Source organism: Cupressus sempervirens, chromosome 3, assembly GCF_028749045.1.
Source record: "Cupressus sempervirens isolate cs-2001-9-10 chromosome 3, ASM2874904v1, whole genome shotgun sequence".
Classification (NCBI taxonomy): Eukaryota; Viridiplantae; Streptophyta; class Pinopsida; order Cupressales; family Cupressaceae; genus Cupressus; species Cupressus sempervirens.
In genome coordinates this window covers 626425641-626448531 of record NC_143120.1, presented here as the reverse complement: position 1 = coordinate 626448531, position 22891 = coordinate 626425641, and the positions used below count along the sequence as shown (strand labels likewise).

General features: G+C 33.3%; 1 pseudogene; it reads left to right on the top strand.

Annotated features, from left to right (window-relative positions):
- Positions 1 to 18538, top strand: part of LOC149568240 (disease resistance RPP13-like protein 4) — an 87604-nt pseudogene extending 69066 nt beyond the window's left edge.
- Positions 18539 to 22891: the final 4353 nt, after the last annotated feature.

Below are 22891 nucleotides of genomic sequence, written 5' to 3'. Positions count from 1 at the left end.
ACCTCTAGTTGATCTCCTATTTTAGACCTATTAGATGTCTCACTTTTGTCTTCTATTCTCGCATTTTCCTCACTCAAGGAAGAAAGATTAGACAAATACCTATTTGGTGATACCTACAATCCATAAAATGAGAGACATACTAGGACAAAAGTTGATGTTGACAGTAAAGAGAAGATATGAAAATAAAAAATTGTATCTATAGGGTCTATTGACATATACCTATCAATCCATGTGATTGTGCAAGATCCTGGTCAAAGGCATTGAATGGCCTGCATATGTAAATCATTTATCTTAAGTTAGCCAAAAAATTGGTGTAATTAATGTGTATATCTAAAAAAAATATTGGACATGTTGTACTTAATGTTTATATCTACACATATGGTTTTGAAAGAAAAAGTTGGTCACCTTTCTCATCAAATTCACCCATATTATAATCAATGAAAAGTTGTCTACTTATAATACTCTATAAACTACAAATTATGTAGAAGACCAAAATTACATGATGCATCCATCAAAATCAAACAAATTTCTATAAATAAAAATCATAACCCCATCGTACTTGACATTGATTGTACCTCGATAAACATTTCATTGATTATATCATTGATCATCATGTTCATCCATGTCATCATCATCATCACCATCATAATACTTGTCACTTTGATCATCATCATCACCACCACCATCTTTATCACCATCATCATATCACCATTATCGTGACCATCATCATCACCACCACCATCTTTATCACCATCATCATCATCACCATTATCGTGACCATCATCATCATGACCATCATCACCATCTTCATCGACATGATCATGATCATGATCATCGTCATTGTCATCACCACCATTATTGTTAGCATGACCAAAATCATCATCATCATCTTCTTCTTCTTCTTCTTCAACATCATTGTGTAACAATCGTTCATGATCATCATTTAATTCATCTTTTGATTCTTCAGTATCTTCTTCTTCCATCACATTATACTTTACCGACCTTCTTCTTGGATCATGTCTCACAACAAATGACCAACCTAATTTGTGTGGAACGCCAAAGTAAAACACTTTCTTGCATTGGCTTGGAAGAACATAGGTCTCATCTCCAACTGGCTCAAATGACCTTGTATTAATCATTTTAAATCCATTATCATGTTCAATAATAGTCCTATTAGGATCATTTTGATTCAGCCGTAGCCTGTACCATTTGACGAAACATAGAACTATTTTTAATGAATTAAAGTTGCATTCAAGTATATCATCCAAAATGTCATAGTATCAATTTTTAGATTTTTGAGAATGTATGTCATTTCTAGATGAAATATTGATGACCATGAAGACTACACTTATCTCAAAATGACAAGTTTTCTTTATTTTGTCTAACTTTTTAATGCAAAATTTATAACCATGGTAATAAATAGCTTTGTGGTGTTTGATCTTCAATTATTCAAACATGTTAAGATTATTTGCATCAATCTATGAGTTGATATTAAACTTATGGCTCATGATTAGTAATATTCTATGTACCTTTCTATTTCTTAGGCCATATACCAGATCAAGTACCATTGGCATAACATTGGGATCTCTATTATGATGAGCTTCTTTAACCAATGATGAAACATCATCCCATGTTAGTGAACAACCATTTTCTTGAGATTTTTGAATCCATACCATCATCCAATCAAGATTGTTTGAACTATACAAATGTAGTGCATTCCACTCATGACCAACTATAAAGAAAACAACTAGACTAGTTAGAAACAACTTATATTGATGATGGATAAGAATTAATTAACTACAAAAAACAACTTATAATTACCTCTCTCTCTTCAATCTACCTTTCTCCGTTAGGTACTCCCCTTTGAATTTTTGAATAGAGTTGGGATCCCAAATGTGATCTACATGGATATTTGCTACAAACTTTGGAAGATATTCACTAATGTACACCATGGTCTAGTATACCATATATCCCTCTACTATAGAACCCTTAGGACAGGCTCTTTTTCAAACCAAGCCCTTCATAAGTTTCAAGTACCTCTCGACCATCCACATTGACCTAGTTTGTATAGGTCCACACAATTCAATCTCCTCAACTTGTTGTATGAGGTAGCATTTTTGAACATTGAAAAAGGTTAAAGTTATACACTTTTGAATTTCACACATAAGCTATGTAATTTTTCTCTTCCAATATTTTATATCTTTTTAATCAATTTCTTTAAATGATAACCACCTAAAAGAGATTCAGCATGCAAGAACATATAAGTGAGATTTTAGATAAAATTATATAATAGATTACATAAAAAGTAAAGCAAGTCATAAATATAATATATATGTAATAAATTTAAGAAATAACACTTATAACTTTATTTATTTTCCAAGAACATATATAGCTTGTTTAATATTGTTTTCAAATAGGTGTGGGAGGGATAGAGGTAGGATGTACTACAATCATTAAAAAATGATCATTTCAATATATTATAAACTAATGCAATAGGTTGTACATTCAATTTTACAAATATATTGTAAATAGAGAACATGTCTTACCTTGATGAAGGTATTCCAATCATGTGTTTTCAACCTTGGCCCAAAATCACCTTTCTTTGATACAAGAGTGCTTATATTTATAGAAAATCCTGTAGGAAATTTTTTTTAATATGACTTCTTTTAATGCATCACTTTGTTGCTCTGTTAATAAGTAAGGAAGGGCACTAGTATTTATGCAGTCTCCATTCCTATTTGATTCAATGAAATCTTTGAGTGCATGATTGGATTCATGAATGTCAATACAAATTTTGGTAATTTTTTCTCTATCATGCCTTCCATCCAATATTTTCCATAGTTCCTAAATTACATTCTTTTCAATATGAATAGCATCAAACAAATGCATGATTGTGAGATCTTTGTAGTACGGTAACCTACTAAATTGAGTAGGATAACTTCTTATTCCTCTAGAAATTTGGTCATTGATGCCTTAACGACCTTCACAAGCATCAATTATGTCATTACTAAATAAAATACAATATCAAAATACAAATTTCAAACTTTGGACCACAAACTGGACATTACCTCGAAAATTTAGTTGATCATATTCCAACTTCCATAGATGAGGTATCATTCTTCGTGACCTTGATGTTGTCTCTTCTTTCCCATTAAAAAGATGTTTTCTAGTAATTCGATACTTATGATTATTGTGGAGGAAGTACCTAAACTCATTGAACACCTTCTTTCCTAAACTTCTTGAATGATGAGATTTCATCTTTAGACCACAAACTGGACATGCAAATTTTTCTTTTGTCTAAAGACCTAAAAGATCATGTACAATTATCATGCACAACTTAAGCATACAACAATAATGTGTAAGCACTATAATAGACCAAAAATAGGTGACTTTAACAATATAATATACCGCAAAAATGATAGCCTAGGGGCATCATGTAGTATTCATACAAGCATTGCATGAAATTGAAATTGTCTTTGTCCTATTAGTCTAGAGAAGTCATACATAGTGACCCCATTTGATAACTTCAACAACTCTTCAATGAAGGTCTCAATATACATGTTCATATATTTAACTTGGTACTTACCTAGTAATTGAATGAATAGAGATATTACATAAATATTATGATTATTTTCATGCACTATTTATAAATTAATTTAGATAACTATTGAATGAAAAAATACCTAGTAGAATCATTTACAACATTATGTGCTCCCTCTTTATGGACATTCAAGGAGAAATGTTATTGTTAATAACAAAAACCAGCCACACTGAGTAAACATATCTCATATCTCCAAATGGACTGACACCGTCCGCTACCAATGAAAGTTTGAGATTACAAGGTTCTTCTTTAAAGTGTGGCCATGTTTCTTCTATCTTTTTAAATGAGGAATCATTTTTAGGCATTTTTATAATGCCATCTTGACTTCTATTGTGTGCATGGTAATCCATAAATTGTATCAAGCTAGTGCACCTAAATAATTGTTGAAGACGTAGAGTAATGGGAATGTACCGAAGAACCTTGTGAGGCACCTTTTTTGTTATTTGATCTAACCAGTATCTATTAATATGACAATTAGGGCATTATGTTGCAAATTCATGTTGTTTATGATATAAAATGTGATTATTGAGACATGCATGTATTGTCTAATACTTCATTCCAATTTGATTCATAATGGTAGATAATTCTTGGTACAAACGAGGCTGAATGTTTGATGGTGGTAACAAAAACTCACCTATCAACCAACAACAACATATATAAATCATTATTATAATGAATAGTAATGGTATGCTAACATTGAAGATGAAAAAATGGCATACCTTAGCATATGTGACATTGCTACATTGGATAAACCATTCATAACTTTCAAATTCACCAACAACACTATAGCAAAGAGAAAAGTTTTTGGGAGCCTTCGTATAGGGGCTCGTGTGCCTTCTCAAGCATAGGTATATCAAGACCATCTTCATCATTATCAAATGCACTAGTACCATCATCGTGAGCATCTTCATCACCTGCACCAATACCATCTTCTTCAATCATGCCCTATGGAACATTATCATCTTCTTCCATGGGAGTGTTATCCTCAGTTTGGATATTCACACCTCCATGTTCCTCCAATGGGAAATCCACATTCAACAATCAACAAAAATTGTGGTCCCTTTCAATGAGACCATGTTGCCTACAATGATGGGCTATTGTGATTAAAATTCTTTGATTCTTTAAGGCCTTACACTTTTTGCAAGGATAATTACATTTATCAATTTTTTTTTGGAACCAAGACCACAATGTAGCCATTTTATCATTATTTTGTTTTGGGTTCATATTCTCAGGCATGGTCTTTCTTCATAGGAAAATATATCTGCAAAAATATTGGACATGTTGTACTTAATGTTTATATCTGCATATATGGTTTTGAAACAAAAATTTGGCGTAACTAATGTGTACATCTACAAAAATATTGGACATGTTGTTCTTAATGTTTATATCTGCACATGGTTTTGAAAGAAAAATTTGGTGTAACTAATGTAAATATTTGCAAAAATATTGGACATGTACTTAATGTTTATATCTGCACATATGGTTTTGATAGAAAAAATTATTCACCTCGCTCAAATTCACCCATATTATAATATCATCAACTTTCATTGACATAAATTCAAAAAAATTTGTTGAACCTTTCCATTACTCCTTGTTTGTCATGATTTGGGCTCATTTAATAGGGCAAGTTTGTATTTAGTGTAGAGTATGCACATATCAAAGTTGTGACTATTTATTTCAATAGTTCGATATGATTAATTCATTCTGGCAATTGTTTGGCTTTCCTTGTGTACATGTATACTCAGTTTTTGGAAGTGCCAATATTTTTTGTTTTGTATCAAAGGCATTCAGAACATTCAAGTTTTTTCTTCTCCTATGACACAACAATTAAGTCCACTTCTCTATAGTGGCCCGATAGGATAAAGAGAATGGATTCTAGTTTGGGGAATTATATGCTAGCAAGAGAGTGGCTTACATGAATGCAATCAATAATTAATAAATATGCATCTTGACATTTTCATTTCTAGCCAGTCATGACATAAAGGTATTTAATTTGATGAAGACATTTTGCAGAATGTCTTCTCCATAAATGGTTCGGTATAATGGATGTCAGAAGAGTAAAAAATGAAAGAAGAGGTGGAGCATTGTAGTGCAATTTGAAAAATTTGTTCCTACATGATTCATGCTATCTTTTTATAATAGTTATGCTCATTGGCATCACTGGACTAGAAAGAATAAAGTAGAATGGAGAAAAGGGATGTTTCTTATCAAATGAACCTCCAAATGCTCAAAAATTAGTCAAAGAAAAATGAAACGTGAAGGAATACAACATAGTATGTCTTTCAGAGAATGGAAATTTGCTCATCCCTAACCCTATTTTTATTTACCATTATCACTCTCACTACAATATGTCTTTCAAAGTATGTTTCTCTATCTTAAACTTATAAGGAATCTTAAATAGAATATTTCATTTTTAGAACAAGGAAAAGAATCAAGAACTTGGAATACAGTGACTACAGGCTGATGAAGAAGTGATCAACAAATAAGTCTAGAGTTAGTACACTCCCACCTTGTCCAACTTCTTGCAAACATAAGGTTACATATATTAGCCATTATTCCTATAAGATGTGTCACTAAAAAAATAAAACCATTTTGAAAAGATTGTAAGTGCAATTTTCATAGAACACACATAGTAAGGCCTCCTAAGGTCTAAAATAAATACACACACACACACACACACACACACACACACACACACACACACACACACACACACACAAAATGAAAAAAAAATAGTATGGACAACAAGGCATAAGCATGGATAAGCATAGAAAACTAGAAGGTTCAATCACAAGGCATTCTAGAAAATAAGCAAGCTTGGAGTATGCAGTGAAAAAATACAAATGTGTAAGGGACATGAGAAGACAGGAAGATTCAGTTGGAAATTTTTATTTTTTAGAGCATTCCAAGAGGACTTGGAACAATTTCATAGTTGGGGAGTATGGTGCAGGAGCACCAATGTTAGCCATGGAGAGAACTAGGATCACTAATGGATCCATGGGAGGAGTGGAAGTCAAATGGCCTTCAAAGGCCATTAAAACATGTAAAGTGAATGTTCATGGTCATATAATAATTTTTTGATCATAAGTTGATCTTATTGTAATCAAACTTTGATTGTAAGCCTTAATGGCATTATTAAGTCTATAAGGTACCTACAGGTCACTAGGTAGAGTTATGCATTGATCTTAGGTTAGGGGTTGATGGAAAAGAATAATAATGGTTTTAAATGATGTCAAAAGAAATTGAAGTGCATAATATTTTAAATTGCCTATATTGGCAATATAAGCTAAGCAAGGGCTTAATTAGCGTTAATAGGGTTTAGTATGAATTATAAGTTAAGTTTGGTGTTAAAGGTTGTCATTAGAACCTTTTTAGAAGTCTTTGGTATAGGTCTTGGATGTTGATTTTTCGAGTTGACAACTTTAGTTGTCAACTTGACAGCACATTCTAACTTTATTTGGTTAGTATAGTCAGTTTGGTGACTGTTATCAAATAGTTGAAAGGTAGTTAGTAGTTTCAGTCAGTATTTTGGGAGAGTCAAGGTCTATTTTGGAGAGATCCATGTGAGTGGAAGGAGAGGGAGGTTTTTTTTGTACTAATTCAAATTTGTAATACTAACAATCAATAGAAATAAAATTCCCTGCATACTTATAGTTAACTGTCCCATGGAACAATCCTGGCAATAGTGACTTGGTAATATCATATAGAACATGATTCTTGTTTAGTTGATGTGAGAAATCTATTTGTATTTATTTTTATTTGTTAAGTCATCTTTTGTATTGTTTTGTTACTGAGAACTTCAAGGAGTGACTGGTGTGGTGTAGACAGTGACTGGTTAAGGGCACAGTCAGCAACTTAAGATTTGAAACCTCTATAAAATGTAAGGAACTCCCACCACTGTGCTAATTGTGGTTTGGTGGGAGATGCAAATGATGTATTATATATATCATATGTGATGTTGACTATAGGGAAGGACACCAGTTGATCTCACTACTGATTTGCAATAGAATTCATCTGTATTTACCTATGTACGGATGCCTTGGGAGTCTAAAACCAAAAAAATATCTTGTGTACATGTATATTGTGTACTCGATGTCCAACTATAATGACACAAGTATGTAATTTTTAATCTGAATTATACTGTAAAATTCAAAGCAGACTCTTATAGTCCTTTGATAGTTTCTGCATAAATAAAACCAATATTTTGTTTTTACATGAATTTTGTAGGTTGAGTTAGTGGGTGATATTTTTAGCTCAAAAGTAGAGTAGGTACACACATGTGCTTCAGTTGAAAATAGTGAAATGGTGTAATATTTATCATTGATAATATAAGGTTGTTATCCAATGCAATGTATTCTAATTGGAATCAATATTTCATATTTACTTGGATTTGTAGGTTAAGCCAGTCAATGATACTTGAGATAGTTTGAGGGTAGAGCATGCCCACACAGGTACTTTACTTGATAGCAAAAGATAATGTTAGATTATGGTGACTGATCAGGAAAGTACTGTACATACTTCATAAATTCTTTGGAAAAAAAATTGGGCCCTATTTTATCAGGATTTTGGGCCGACCTGTAATTATTAATTATAACCCTAAAGTAGTTTAATACTTGTATAAAAGGGTTTAGGGTTAGGCATTGTTTGATGTTGTGATGTGAAATTGGTTATTGCAATGGTATTGAGCTGTAAGGGATTATGGATTGTAATTGGGTTGTAATCACTGGATCATAAAAATATCAAACTTTCTGTTTGGTGGACATAGCCCAGGGATTGGGTGAACCACGTTAAATCTTGGTGTCTTGTGTTCTTTTCTGTGTGATCTATTATTTTCTATTATTGGTTATATTTGCATGTAATTGTTATTTCTATCCATGGTTTAATCCTAATAGACAAGTAAGATATTTATCACTTAAAATGTATATGCTTCTACAAGCAAGTTGAATAAATTATATGTCACATTACGATATACCAAGAACACATCTTAGATATAATGCATTATATTTGAAACCAATATTTCATATTTACAAATTTGTAGGTTAAGCCAATAGACGATACTCAAGATAGTTTTGCACTAGAGCATGTACACATGTGCACTTCACTTGACAGCAATATCATGATCTTAGGCTTTTTGGGTTTCTAGAAGCAATGATGATGTCTATTTTTCTCCATGATGCTCCATTTTTCCCCCTCAAATAAAAATCTCTATAAACAAAGGACAAGTCACATGTTGGTGCTTTGATATCATATTGGTGTTGACTATTAAATCCCATAGTTCCTAGAAATAACTTGTAACCAAAACAGTCATCATATGAAGAGAGACAGGAAGAAAATAATGCAATTCAACTTTTAGAATTGATTTGATGCAACCAAGAATCTGATTATGTATTGAATGGGATTGGATTGGATGATTACAATGATGAACATTGAATCGTTATAAGAGAAAAAAAGCAAGCCTTGATGAAATCCTTGGCGAGGATTAAATTTTTTCACAACAATTGCCCTTATTTTATGCTCTTTGACAAAAAAGAACATCACCTTAAATAGAGAAACAACTCCAAATTTAACTCAAGTATAATAAAATAAAAAGAGATCTAATGAATAAATCAATTATGTGATTTTTTTTTATTTTACCATTGTTGATATTATAATAGAACTTAAGACAAATAGAAATTATGTTGATTCATTAGCTTTGGATTTTATAAAAAAATTAATTTAATTAAATTCTTTTCAATATCAATGGTACCTAACATCTAAAATCCACCCATTGCATAAGTATTGCTAGTGAGAAAGACATCTAAAGAAGATTGGTGGCAGAAAGAGGGTTGCAAAAGTGAAGGCAAAGAACTCAAAAGTTCTTGAGGGAGAAAATCTATAGACTTAACAAGTAACATGATCTTTATTATTTATATTTAACTTTGAATAAACAATTTATTAAATGCAGGTAGCAATAGATAGAGGGGGAAAAATTGTGGTAAGCCTTATAGTAGATGTTGCATTATTGAGAGAAGAACAACTTCCATCTAAGGTTGGAGGTTAGGTCACAGTTGTTAAGGCAACTCCACGGTTGCAGATATGAGTAAAGTGCATAAGCCTAATAGAGTAGAGAAAGCTTAATGGTTCCATAAGAGAAAGACAATGTTATCAAAAGTTCAAGTTGAGAGGAAAGAATATTGGTGAGATACTTATAACACAATGAAACAAAATTGCTATTGTAGAGGCTTAGTGCTACTCACAAGTTGAAAAGGAAAGTTTACAGAGTAAGAGTGAAGATAATGATTAATGTTCATCACAAGGGTTCATATGTAAGCTACAATATAATGTAGGAGAATGTCAAGGAATTATGTGTTGAAATAAATTGAAAGAAAATTTGCTAAGATGAATGAACAGCTCAATTAACTGATGTTGCTACTACAGGAAAGTGAGAGAGATGAGATATAGATGGAGGATGAGAAAGTATGTCACATCACTTGTTAAGGGATTTTTTGCAAGAAAGTTGAGGAAAATGATAAGACACATGTTGAGTGCTAATGAATAAATTCAAAGTTAATGAATCAGCATAATGGTACAAATAATCCAAGTTGATCCCTATTCAAAATGTTCTACTTAAAGACCAATTCTACTATTAAAACTAACATTTGTTATGAACTCATGATATCAATAATTATAAGTTCCTATCTTAGATGGACTAGAAAATATTCCTAATACTCATTTCTCCCAAGTACTATCAAGGTTCCTCATACATGCTTCAAATTTGGATCTTTACATTGATATAGTTGTTTGATCAACCAAAATCCTAGATAGAATGCCACGTAATACAAGAATCACTACAAAAAATTCATTTGGGTAAATTATATTGAATTTCAAGTGTTCAAACATTTTACTACTTGAACATTAAAAACCAAAAAAAATACTTTAGAAATATAATTCAGATGCAAATCAAAGCATGATATCTACAAACTAGAAATCAATTCTCTATTATTTAGACTACTGTTAAGGAAAAATGCACAAAAAATATCCCTTTACTTATTTTTATCTTTTTATTTATAGTTCATTCCATGAATTTTGCATGATTTAGAAACATCAATTTCTAAGTTGAACAATATTTTGAAATAAAATACTCTTCAAAAAAAATAGTAAAAATTTTCAGAGAGCACCTGTCCATTAACCTCAACCCTTCCCTCTTCATCCATGGATTACACATTCACTCACTCAGAATTGTGACAATTATTCTCGTGTATTATGCATTGCAAAGAAATATTAATCTACTCATGTAAGTCTCTAAATTTCTAAGCAGTGCACACTAGATTCAAATTTACCTTCAAGATTGTTGCAAGACAAATTTGTTGGGAGAAAGCATATACTGGTTCTGTGATTTCAAATAAAAACAACATTCTTGTATGATTATGGGCAATGCTAAGTGAAAAAACATGTATATATAGTCCTATATTATGACAAGGTGCATTGCTTCAAACTTGTAGTCATAAGAAGAGATCAGGTTTTATTCATTGTTTCAGAAAAAGGAAAAAAACATCCTCATAAATCAAATAAGATGGGTCTACCTTGTTTTTTAAAGTATTAAAAGATGGAATATTTTTGAAGTCCAGAGTTATCATATGCATTATTTAAAAGATGAAGGAAATAATTAAAGTGCCAAAGTTGAGGAATAATTTAAGTTATTATAGTCACCGTGAAAGAAAAGAACAACATAGTTAAAGTAAAAGTGAGTTGAATAACTTGGGCCCTTGGATGTCTGAGAATCCTTGCTATCCATTCTCTTAGAAATAGCTTCATTTTACCTGCTCTACTCACATTGTTATAGTTTAGTATTGATCATAGTTTTTAGGAGGCATCAAATTTTAAGAGTGCTTCAAGTTTTATCCGTGTAGTTGATAGTACTATTTGAGAGTGGTTAAATCTCTCAATTGTTGCAAAGGTCAATTATGACATCTATTGTGGTTGGTGTTCTTGAAAAGCTTGGTAGGATGTTGATAGAAGACATAAACAAGTAAGTTTTACTTGTCTGTAACTTTAGAAGTGACTGTGAATGGCTGAGCAAAAAGCTCACAAATTTAAGATTCTCTCAGAGATACAAATATCCAGAGTGCACATTATGCACCCATGAAAAGATGTCTACTGTGCAGAGGATATATTGGATGAATGTGCTCTTCAATCAAGAGGTACTGATAATGAAATCTCTCAATCCTCTTGTGTCAGTGCTTTCAATTAGTCTCAATTAGTGTTTTGCTCAAAATGGCACGTTGGATTAATCTTGAAAGATAGAATGAGTCCATGGAAGATGGAAATGAGTTGAAGCTTGATAGGGATGTCATTCATGTTGTAGAAGTGGAAGCATTAAGCAGAAACAATATACTTTACAACACAAGTTAGATGCATAGAAACAATAAGAGAAATAAATAACAATAGCAAGATAAATGACAATACATAGATATACATGGTAAAACCTTGACAATATGTCAAGGAAACATCCACCGGGAAAGTATTGGTATTCTTATATTCAAACATTGATATTTATGTCTTCACAGAGAAGAAATATATAACCTCTTGAAGATAAGAGAAAAAATTCTCAACATAGAATAAAACTTGATTTATTCCTCAAAAACTGAAAGTTTCCTTTTGAAGATAAAAACTATTCTTTTTCTAAAATAGAAAAAAAGATTATTTTCACAATCTTGTTTTTTTCTATTTTTCTTCAATTGTTGTCATTATCTAACAATCTCCACCTTGACAAAAATTTACCTAATACTTGTCCATGCCCATGTATCAACCCTTTTGCAAACCAAGAGAAGCCACACTCCATTTTAGCTTCTCCACCAGCATTGGTATGGTAAATATATCTACACAATTTTTAGGTGTATGGACCTTTTCAAGAGATAATCCACCTTCTTCAATAACCTGTCCAAAAAACCCTTCAACCAAATTTCCTCTTTACATGCATTTGAGCTAGCCATATAGTCTGCCTCAATTGTAGATTGAGCAACTGTTGCTTGGAGTTTTGACATCCAACTAATTGCTCCACATGCAAGAGTAAAGACATAACCTAATGTAGATCTCCTTTTATCCAAATCACCTGCAAAATCAAAATCAACATAACCACACATTAAATCAGTATAACTGTTATAGGCGATACAATAATCATTTGTGCCTCTAAGATACTGAAGCACCCATTTCACTACTGCCCAATGCTCTTTACCTAGATTTTCCTTATATCTACTGACAACACCCACTACATGTGAAATATCTAGTCTTGTACATACCATCGCATACATTAAACTTCCTATTGCATTTGCATAAGGTACATGAGACATATAATCCTTTTCTTCCTTAGTACTAGGACATAAAATTGAAGAAAGCTTAAAATGGGAATCCAAAGGGATATTAATAGGTTTCACATTTTGCATACTGAATCTTATGAGAATCTTCTCTACATATTTCTTTTGTGATAGCCAAAGCTTACCATGTTCCCTGTCTCTATGTATCTCTATACCCAAAATTTGTTTTTCTGCTCCTAGATCCTTCATATCAAACGTCCTAGCCAACTAAGCCTTCAACTTATTAATTTCAGCCATTCTTTTACTTGCTACAAGCATATCATCAACATATAATACCAAGATAATGAATAATCCATTTTCTACACTTTTAAAGTAAACACAATGGTCATACTCACTTCTTACAAAGTTTTGGCTCACCATGAAAAAATTTAACTTCTTGTACCACTGCCTGGCTGACTGCTTCAAGCCATACAATGATTTCTTGAGTTTGCAAACAAATTTTCTATTGTGATCTTGAACAAACCCTTTTGGTTCTTCCACATATATATCCTCATCCAAATCTCCATGTAGAAATGTTGTTTTAACGTCTAGTTGCTCTAACTGAAGATTAAGTAATGCAACTAATGCTAATACAATTAAAATAGAAACAAGCTTAAAAACTAGTGAAAAACCCTCATGAAAATTAATATCTTCTTTTTGAGAATATCCTTTTGCTACCAGCCTTGCCTTGTACCTTTCAATTTTATCATCAACACCCTTCTTCAGTTTGTAGACCCACTTGCAGCCAACAATCTTTCTACCCTTTGGAAGTTCTACCAAGTCCCATGTCTTGTTCTTCTCTAAGGCATCCATTTCTTCTTTCATTTCTATTTTCCATTTAGCATTTCTTATTGCACCTGATAACAACTTGGTTCCCCATCATTAGAAATCAAAGCAACTAATGAAATGAAATCATCATACCTTTTAGGAGGATTCTTAACTCATGTAGATCTTCTAAGAGATGGTTGTGGTATTTCCATAGTTTCCTACATATTTTCTAAATCTGCACCTTCTTCTTCAAAGAGATCTTCTTGCTCTTTTTCTTCTATAGAAGGATGAGTTTCCAACTAAACTTGTCGATATTGTGGTACTTCTTCCTATTCCAAATTATTTTCTACAAAATCTAATTTTGTTAGAGAGGATTCATCAAATACTACATCTCTACTAATGATGATTTCATGGTAGTAGGACCCCACAATCTATATCCCTTAATTCTATCACCATAGCCAACAAAGGATAATTTCTTGGATTTTGGGTCTAACTTAGAACACTAATTTTTAGAAACAAGAGCATAAGCATCACAACCAAATATTTTCAGATTTGAAAAATCACATGAATGACTTGCACATACCTCTTTTGGAATCTTGCAATCTATTTCAATTGATGGTGATCGATTTACCAAATAGCATGTTGTATTAACTACTTCTGTCCACAACTCTTGTTGCAATTTGGCATTACTGAACATACTTCTTGCTCTCTTTAGAAGAGTCCTATTCATGAGTTCAACAACACCATTTTGTTGAGGAGTGTAAATTGTGGTTTTATGCCTTACGATCCCATCTTCTTTGCAATAGTTCTCAAGCTCTAAAGATGTGAACTCACCTCCATTATCTGTTCTAAAATACTTGATTGATCTTCTTGTACTCTTTTCAACAAAAACTCTAAATTGTTTGAATACACCAAACACATCAGCTTTACTTTTAATAAAAAAGACCCATACTTTTCTTGAGTAGTCATCTATAAATGTCACAAAATATGATGCTCCATTAAAAGAAACTATGGGGGATGGACCCCAAACATCTAAATGAATACAATCTAGAATACCTTTGCTTGTATGGCTACCAAATTTAAACTTCTATCTACATTACTTTCCAAAGACACAATGCTTGCAAAAATTAAAATTTAAAGATTTTACATTTGGAAGCAACTTATGATTTACCAGTACCTTTAGCCCTTTCTCTCTCATATGACCCAATCATTGATGCCATAAATGAGTAGATTCGTCACTTTCCTTAAATACCACTATCACATGATTTACATCTATACTTCCTTCTAGCTTATAAAGGTTTCCAAATGTTGTAGCCTTCATCACCACTAACATTCCCTTAGACACTTTAAGAACTCCACCTTGACAAGAGAATTTATAACCACTAGAATCCAAAACACCCAAGGAAATTAAATTCTATTTTAGTTCTGGTACATGTCTTACCCTTGTTAGTTTCTTTACAATACCATCAAACATCTTGTTTCTAATACTCCCAATCCCAACAGTCGTACAAGAAGCATTATTTCCCATAAAAGCAACACCTCCATCAATAGGTTGGTAAGAAGAAAACCAACTCCTATGTGGACACATGTGATCAAAAGCATTAGAATCTAAAATCCATTCATCTTCACTTTGTAAGATATCATAGACAGATAACATTTCACCAACTGTACCTCAATTTTCCTCAACTGGACTCTCTTCCTTTTTCGATTCATCATTCTCTTCTTTTCTTTTCCAACAATCTTTCTTGAGATGTCCTACTTTATTGCAATAACAACATTTTCCCTTACTCTTTTTGCCTCTTGATTTGGATTTGGGTTTATCTCTCAAACCTTCCCCTTTTTCTATGGAACAACCTCTAGCCACCATTGCTTCTGGTGTGGAGGTTTCTTTATTAGACTTCCTCCACAACTCTTTAGAAAACAAAGCTCTCACAATAGAATAAAATTCAAGGGAATCAATTGTACTAAAACTAATAGAACTAAGGGATTCCAGGATTCGAGCAAAGAACATAACAATGTTACTGCTTTGTCTTCATCATCAATTTTTACATCCATACCACCCAATTGAAAAATTTGAGTATTGAAAACATTTAAATGATCAATAATTTTTATACCATCCTTCATTTGCAAGCTATACAGTTGCCTCTTCAAGTAGATTCAATTTGTCAGGGATTTTGTCATATAAAGACTCTCCATTCTACTCCATAAACCTATAGTTGTATCTTCTTCAACAATATCAAAAAGAACCTCATCTACCAAAAAAAATCAATTTGTGCTTAGAGCTCTCATATCCAAATTTTCTCAATCATCCTCTATCATATTTGTCAGTTTCTTTGACTTTCTAGCTAATGCCTTATGCAACCCCTACTGAACTAACAAGTCACGTGTCATGAGCTTCCATAGCTCAAAGTTGTTTTTGCCATTAAATTTCTCCACCTCAAATCTTGCATTTGAAACCTTTTCCATTTGATGCTACAAAAACTCAAAACTTCTAACACAACTACTATAAAAAAGAAATTGCTCTGATACCACTTGTTATGGAAGTGAAAGCATTAACCAAAAACAATATACTTTACAACACAAGTTAGATGCAAAGAAACAATAAGAGAAATAAATATCAATAACAAGAGAAATGACAATACATAGATATACATGGTAAAACCTTGACAATATGTCAAGGAAACATCCACTGGGCAAGTATTGGTATTCTTATTGCTTAGAAGAAGCTCATTACATCTTCAACTTCATTGTGCTACTACAATATTTCTATTTAGATATTGATATTTATGCCTTCATGGAGAAGAAAGATATAACCTCTTGAAGATAAGAGAAAAACTTCTCAACATAGAATAAAACTTGATTTATTCCTCAAAAACTAAAAGTTTCCTTTTGAAGATAAAAACTATTCTTTTTCTAAAATAGAAAAAAAGATTGTTTTCACAATCTTGTTTTTTCTGCTTTTCTTCAATTGTTGTCATTATCTAACAATTCATTTAGACTAACCTTCCATAAGTATAGTGCAAGATCTAAACTAGAAGGGGTCATCTATAATAGAGAGTGGTTCACATCTAGTGGCTATTGAGTCCAAGGTTGAACAAGTCATTCTCCTACTTGATGACCTTGACATGCCTGTCATTGGCGTCATTGGTATGGGCAATGTAGAGAAGCATTTTTAATGCAATTTTTTTTCATTAGAATAAATAATAGATATGAGCGATTTGCATGGTTTTCTATTTCTCAAAATTACTCCTTTAAAAATTTATAGGTTACTTTGGTCATGGAACCATATTTTAACGAGGTTGTAATAAGAGGGTAGATGCGGTGGAGGTAGTAGAGATGATTCATGGTTGTTTAGCAAGCACAAGGTTCCTCATTGTGTTGGATGATGCATGGAGGGAAGCCAATCATGAGAAATTTGTATTACCATTGGGCTTTTCTAGGGGGAGTAACCCCCAGTGCAAAATTGTGGTCACAACATAAAGCAAACATGTTTGGAACTACATTAATGCTTGTGTTTATGAGTTGCAAACTTTGTCAAAAGAAGAGAGTTGTAACCTATTTTGTTCCTTTACTTTCCATTGAAATCAACTACCAAATCAGCTTGAATGGATTTTTCATCAAATTGAAGAGGAATGTGGGAGCCTACCCAGGCTGTTAAAATAGTGGCAGTGTCTCTGGCGAATAAGACATTGTCAAGGGAGTGGGAGTCTTAATTGGAGCAGCTAAGGGTGACAAATTCTACTGAGGATCCAATTATGCAGATTCTCAAGCTGAGTAATGATTCTCTTCCCTTATTTGTGTATTTTTTATTCTTTTTGGAAGATGAGGTAATAGAGTTCAATATCTAATAAACCTGTGACTAGTAGAAGGATATGTTTCTCAAGGAGGGGACCAAGAAGATACTGGATGGAGTTATATTTCTCACCTTCATAGCTTATGTTTGGTAGAGAGAGTAGATCATATGTATGATGTAGATTTCAGTTATCAACATATACATAGATTTTTCACATTACATGATTTATTGCTTGATTCCAACAATAACATAGCAAAAGAAAGGCAATGTGCATTTAGTGTGGAAGAAACCTTGAAGAGAGGTTTCACTACACAAATGGGTGGGAGGTACCATAGGTTTTTTATGGGAAAGAGAAGCATAGGTGATAATGATGTAGATGTAATGGCAAGAAACATGTTATATTCTACATCATGTCTTGACACTATTTATCATTTTCATAAAATAGACACATTTGAAATATTCCAACAATCCTGCTTCATGGTGCAAGAGTACTACACATACTTGACTTTAGTGGCACCATAATTCTATCATTGTGAGATTGTGTTGGGAGTTTGAAGATCTTTAGAATTTTGAATTAAGGTAAGAAAATTTTTACTATGGTATCAAATTATGTGAAAAGCAATAAATCTTTGCTTCCTTGCCATTTCTTATTGTAGGAATCTAGAACACTTCCCTAAGTGGATTGGTGAACTTCATTGCCTAGAACAACTATATATATGCACAATGACTGAGAAATCCCCACCAAAAGGAATATCAAAGCCTGTATCTTTGGAGGTACTAAAATTAGATTAGTATTGCAAACTATGAATGGACGAGAATGAATTCTTTGGGTTGGGGAATTTTAGTTTGGTCAACCTTTGCAAAGTGAACATAAGTATTTGACACAAGGTTGAATTGAAAAGCATAGAAGATGGGATCCTTGAAGCATTGGTGAAGATGCATGCTCTCACAATAGATAACAATTGTTCTTATGAAGGAAATCTTCCACCTCTATTAGAGAAAATGTTAGCTATGAAGGGTTTTGAATACCTCTCCTTACTTTAGGTTGTAGTGTCGATTTGGATATATCTGGTTTCTAAATTTGATGCAATGGAAGTTATAGAAGTACCATTGTGCTCAATATCCTACACTAGAAATGATGCCTAACTTATAAAGTTAGAGATGATAACCAATACAAATAGTGAGGATTTTCCAAAATGGTTTGGAAAGTTTCAAGATTTCCTCAGCTACATTATTTTTAATTTTTCACTGTTAGAGGAGTTGCCAAAATTAGAGGATGTAGTGATGCCACACCTTAAGATACTAAAATTAAATTCCTATGACAATCTGAAAAATGTTCCATGTGAATTTGAGCTCATTGAAAGTCTGAAAAAATTTCACTTCATCCATATGGCAATGAACCATATTCTTGATAAGGGAGGATTTATAAAATAAAATAGAAGTTAGTATTCCCAATGCTCAAAATGAAAGGTGACATCATGAAATAGTGAAATGTAGGATGAGTGTATTTTTTTAATTTCCTTTTGTAATGTAAATGATCATTCACTACCATTTGTATGGTTTATTAAGCATGTCAGTATGAATAATGTAGTCTTGTAAAATATCCAAACATGACAAAGTTTTTATGTTAAATGGAATTCTCACTTCTATTTCTATGATTGATCTTAGAATTTTATGGAAGGCTCCAATGTTTTCACTTAAGTTTACACATGACATATTATTAGTTTTAAAACTATTGAATGCTATTTTTTTTTTCATGGTGTACAAAATTTCAAAATACTCTTTTAATTCATAAGTATCTATCCAATCAAAATCAACTATCAAAAAGAATGTAGTTTTCATTCTCATAAATTTGATATTAACTATAGTGCCTCTCCCATTTGACTTTTGTAAGTCGTCCTGATGGATGCGACCTTGATGGTCTTTTGTTGTGATGGATCATGATTGTGACCCTGAGTGGTCTACACCATTGAGGTGTTTGGATTTATGTTTCTGTATCAGTTGCTTTGTTTATGCTTTTGACTGATCTTTGAGATTATGATGTGATTTTTGGTTCACTGAGGTTTGTGCCAATGGTTACCAGGATCGATGTGGTATCATGAGGTTGTTCTGTGATTACCCTGAGATGTGTGCAGAGATTGCACTATGTTCTTTTACCATGCTACATTAGACTAGGTTCCTGTAGCAATGGTTAGTCATGTTTATGACTGTGTTTGCTTATGTGTTTTAAATGCCTTTTTAATGCAGAGTAATCAATCATTATTAAATGCTTAAGTAATTAGAATGGATTGTTCTTGTTGGATTATTTGGTTATGTGTTGCGGACATTTACCTTGTTTTATTTTGATCTGAGAGATATCTGTTCTTATGTGATGTTTTACATTTGAGAGGACTCGAGGGTCAGATGCTACATCTTGATTCTAGTATCATAAGATTTTAGACTACTATGTTGTTCAGTTAATCATATTGCATGATGATGCCATTTTGAGATGACAGTGTGTTTTATGATGATATCGGGTTATCTGGTATTTGGACATACCTCTGATTATGTTATGTGATGGATTTAATGCTATGGTTATTTACTTCATTCCTACATTGTTATGCTTTATGCGAACGTGAGTGATGTAAATAGATTATTTTAATATAATTAAATAAATGGTTAAATTAGGTGATTTAATGCATTTATTGCTTCGGCTATGTTATCATATGCAATTGCACTTGATCGTGTTGTTTAGTGTGCAGGATTATATCCCTAGCAGTGGCACATGGAGTTAGTGATTTAGCCATTCATATTTTACCAATGTCGTCCTTATATGGTCGACGTATCCTTTATTAAAATGTTTAATTAAACCTTTCGGTGATTATTAAATCCGAACTCATTTGCATTATGTGATTAGACTAGTAAGTGTGTTTGTGCATTTAGAGGTTCGCATTGTCACGAAAGTTGTTTAAGGAGTTTTATGTGTTTTTGGGTTTTCGGGCTTTTTAATTGATTTATTTTAATTTTTGGCAGCTTTGCCATAGATGAATTCCTATTTATATGAATAGTTTGTTTTCGTTTGGGTCGATTCGGGATTTAAATAGATTGGCTGGTTAAATGTCCTAATCGATTATTCATCCGAAAAGTGAATAAGTATCCAAAGAGGAATTTAATTCCTCACTTTTCACTTTCAAATTGGAAAGTTGGAGAGTAAAACCCAAAATCCTCTTCATGAGGATTTACTGTTTTGTTTGTTATGGGAGCTACGGGCGTGGGATCGTCGCGAGGTTGGGCTCGTTTGATCCAGCTCGGGGAAACTTTGGATTGCCGCGATTTTCAGCTACTTCTGCGAGATATTTATTTTATGGTTCAGATTCCCATTTTGCCCTTTTGGCTGTGAGGTAGGGCTTTCCTGTTTTATTGTTTCTGCTCTGTTTCTGCTTTTGTTTTTGGTATCCGTTTGTTTGGAGGCTGAGAACTAGTGTTCCCCTCCGTTTCTGTATGCTAGTTCTACCTGGTTGGGCGGGTATGAACATTTCCCTATTTTTTGGGATGAGGGTTTGGGATTTTACGCCATTATGCTGGCCATTTTTGCATACGGTGTCTGATTCCATTTATTTTTGAATTTTTAGGGTTTTTGAACCCAAAGGCCAAATGGGTTTTAATTTTGAAAGTTTTTCAAAATTTGGGATTTTTACCTCATTTTGCGTGCCGCCCTATTTTCTCAGGGTTTTTTTTGGCACATTGTGGTTCGTGGACCTGGATGATTTTTTTGGGTATCAATCAAACCACTATTGCACTTTTATGTTGCATTGGGATGCGTGTTGCATCCGTACTCCCGACGTGTTCGGTTAAGTGATTTTATACTTTTTATGGTTTCTTTTTGACCTTTACTTTTGCTTCGTGAACGCTAGGATTCATGTAGAATCCATACTCTCAGATTGAGGTCGGTTGAGTGAGTTCATGATGTTTGGTCTTGTTACATCATTGGGATTCGTGTAGAATCCATACTCTCGGATTGAGGTCAGTTGAGTGATTTCATGATGTATGATTTTATTGGCTTTGGGATTTGTGTAGAATCTGTCCTTCCCATGTTGCTTTCAGTTGGGTGTTTTCTTTCCATTGTGTTCTCATTCCTGTCCTTGTGTTATGATCTTTGTGATGGTGGTGCGCCACACACGAGTACGTGCACGTACATTTGTTGGGTGACTTGCGAGGCTCGATCTTTCGTGGATTTGTCGAAAGTTATGATCATTGGGGTTGGGATGGGAGTATGCATGCCCATGGGCACTTGTTGTAGGATGAGCATGGGTAGGGTAGGGTAGCATTTGGAGGGGGCTTCTATCTCACAGCTCGGCATTCATGGCGTCGGAGGTTGACAGAGGATAAGAAGTTTTAAGCAAGTGATAACTAAATAAAATGTGCAATTGTTAATAAAACTTAAGATAAGTAAAATGTGTGAGCACCCGATTAAGTTCGAGGACACAATGTGTGAGCACCCGTTTAAGTTTAAGGACACACGATTCGAGCTTGGGCTTTTTGATGCCAAGCAACTCTCCAGGATGTCAGCCCCTACATAGTAGCCTATTGAGTGTTTGACCAGGACCTTTACTCCTTGCATTGTCTTAGGTTCTTGGTTCAGCCATCATATTGTCTAGCATGAGTGTTAGCCTTGGATGTTGTGCTTTATGTGTGTTTGTGGTTGGATCATTATCTCCATCAGCACAGTAGGTGTGGACCTACGGGTTCCACGTGGTTGGGAGGCATAGCTACCTTCACCACTGCTAGGGATCAGTGTACAGAGACGATCTTTTGTCCTAGTGCGACCGTTGTTGGATGTCTTCACTTGGTACTTTGGGTTCCGGAGTATGCTTTCTTGTGATTTATGCTTTCCTTGGGATGCTTTTATATCATGTTTAGATGATGTTATTTTATTTGACGCATTCCCTTATTATGATGTTTAGCATATGATTAGATGATGTGATTTGCTTTAGTAGTATATCTGTTGCTTACTACTATTTAGCATGTGATAGGTGATGTTATCTACTGTAGGATTATCTTATGCGTTATCACTAGCATGTTAGATTTTCTTATGCTGTTATTATGCATGTTTTAGTAGTGACGTCCCTATTACGACAGTACTGACGATTTGGTCGGTGGCTTGGGATGTTACGCGCGAGGGATGGCTATCCACGATGGTCTTATGATGCTATTGACGGTTGGGAGGAACCGCGTACTTAGTTTGGTTGTTTTTTTCTTGAGATGTATTTATGTACATTGCAATGTTGCTTTTGTTCTCTGCGATGTTTTTTATTCAGTGTGTTCTTTGCTGCTATAGTTTAGATGGATGGATGTTCTCCTTTCTGTGTTGTTCTTGCACTCGAGTGTTCATTCCTCGAGCCTTTATGGATCCGGTAC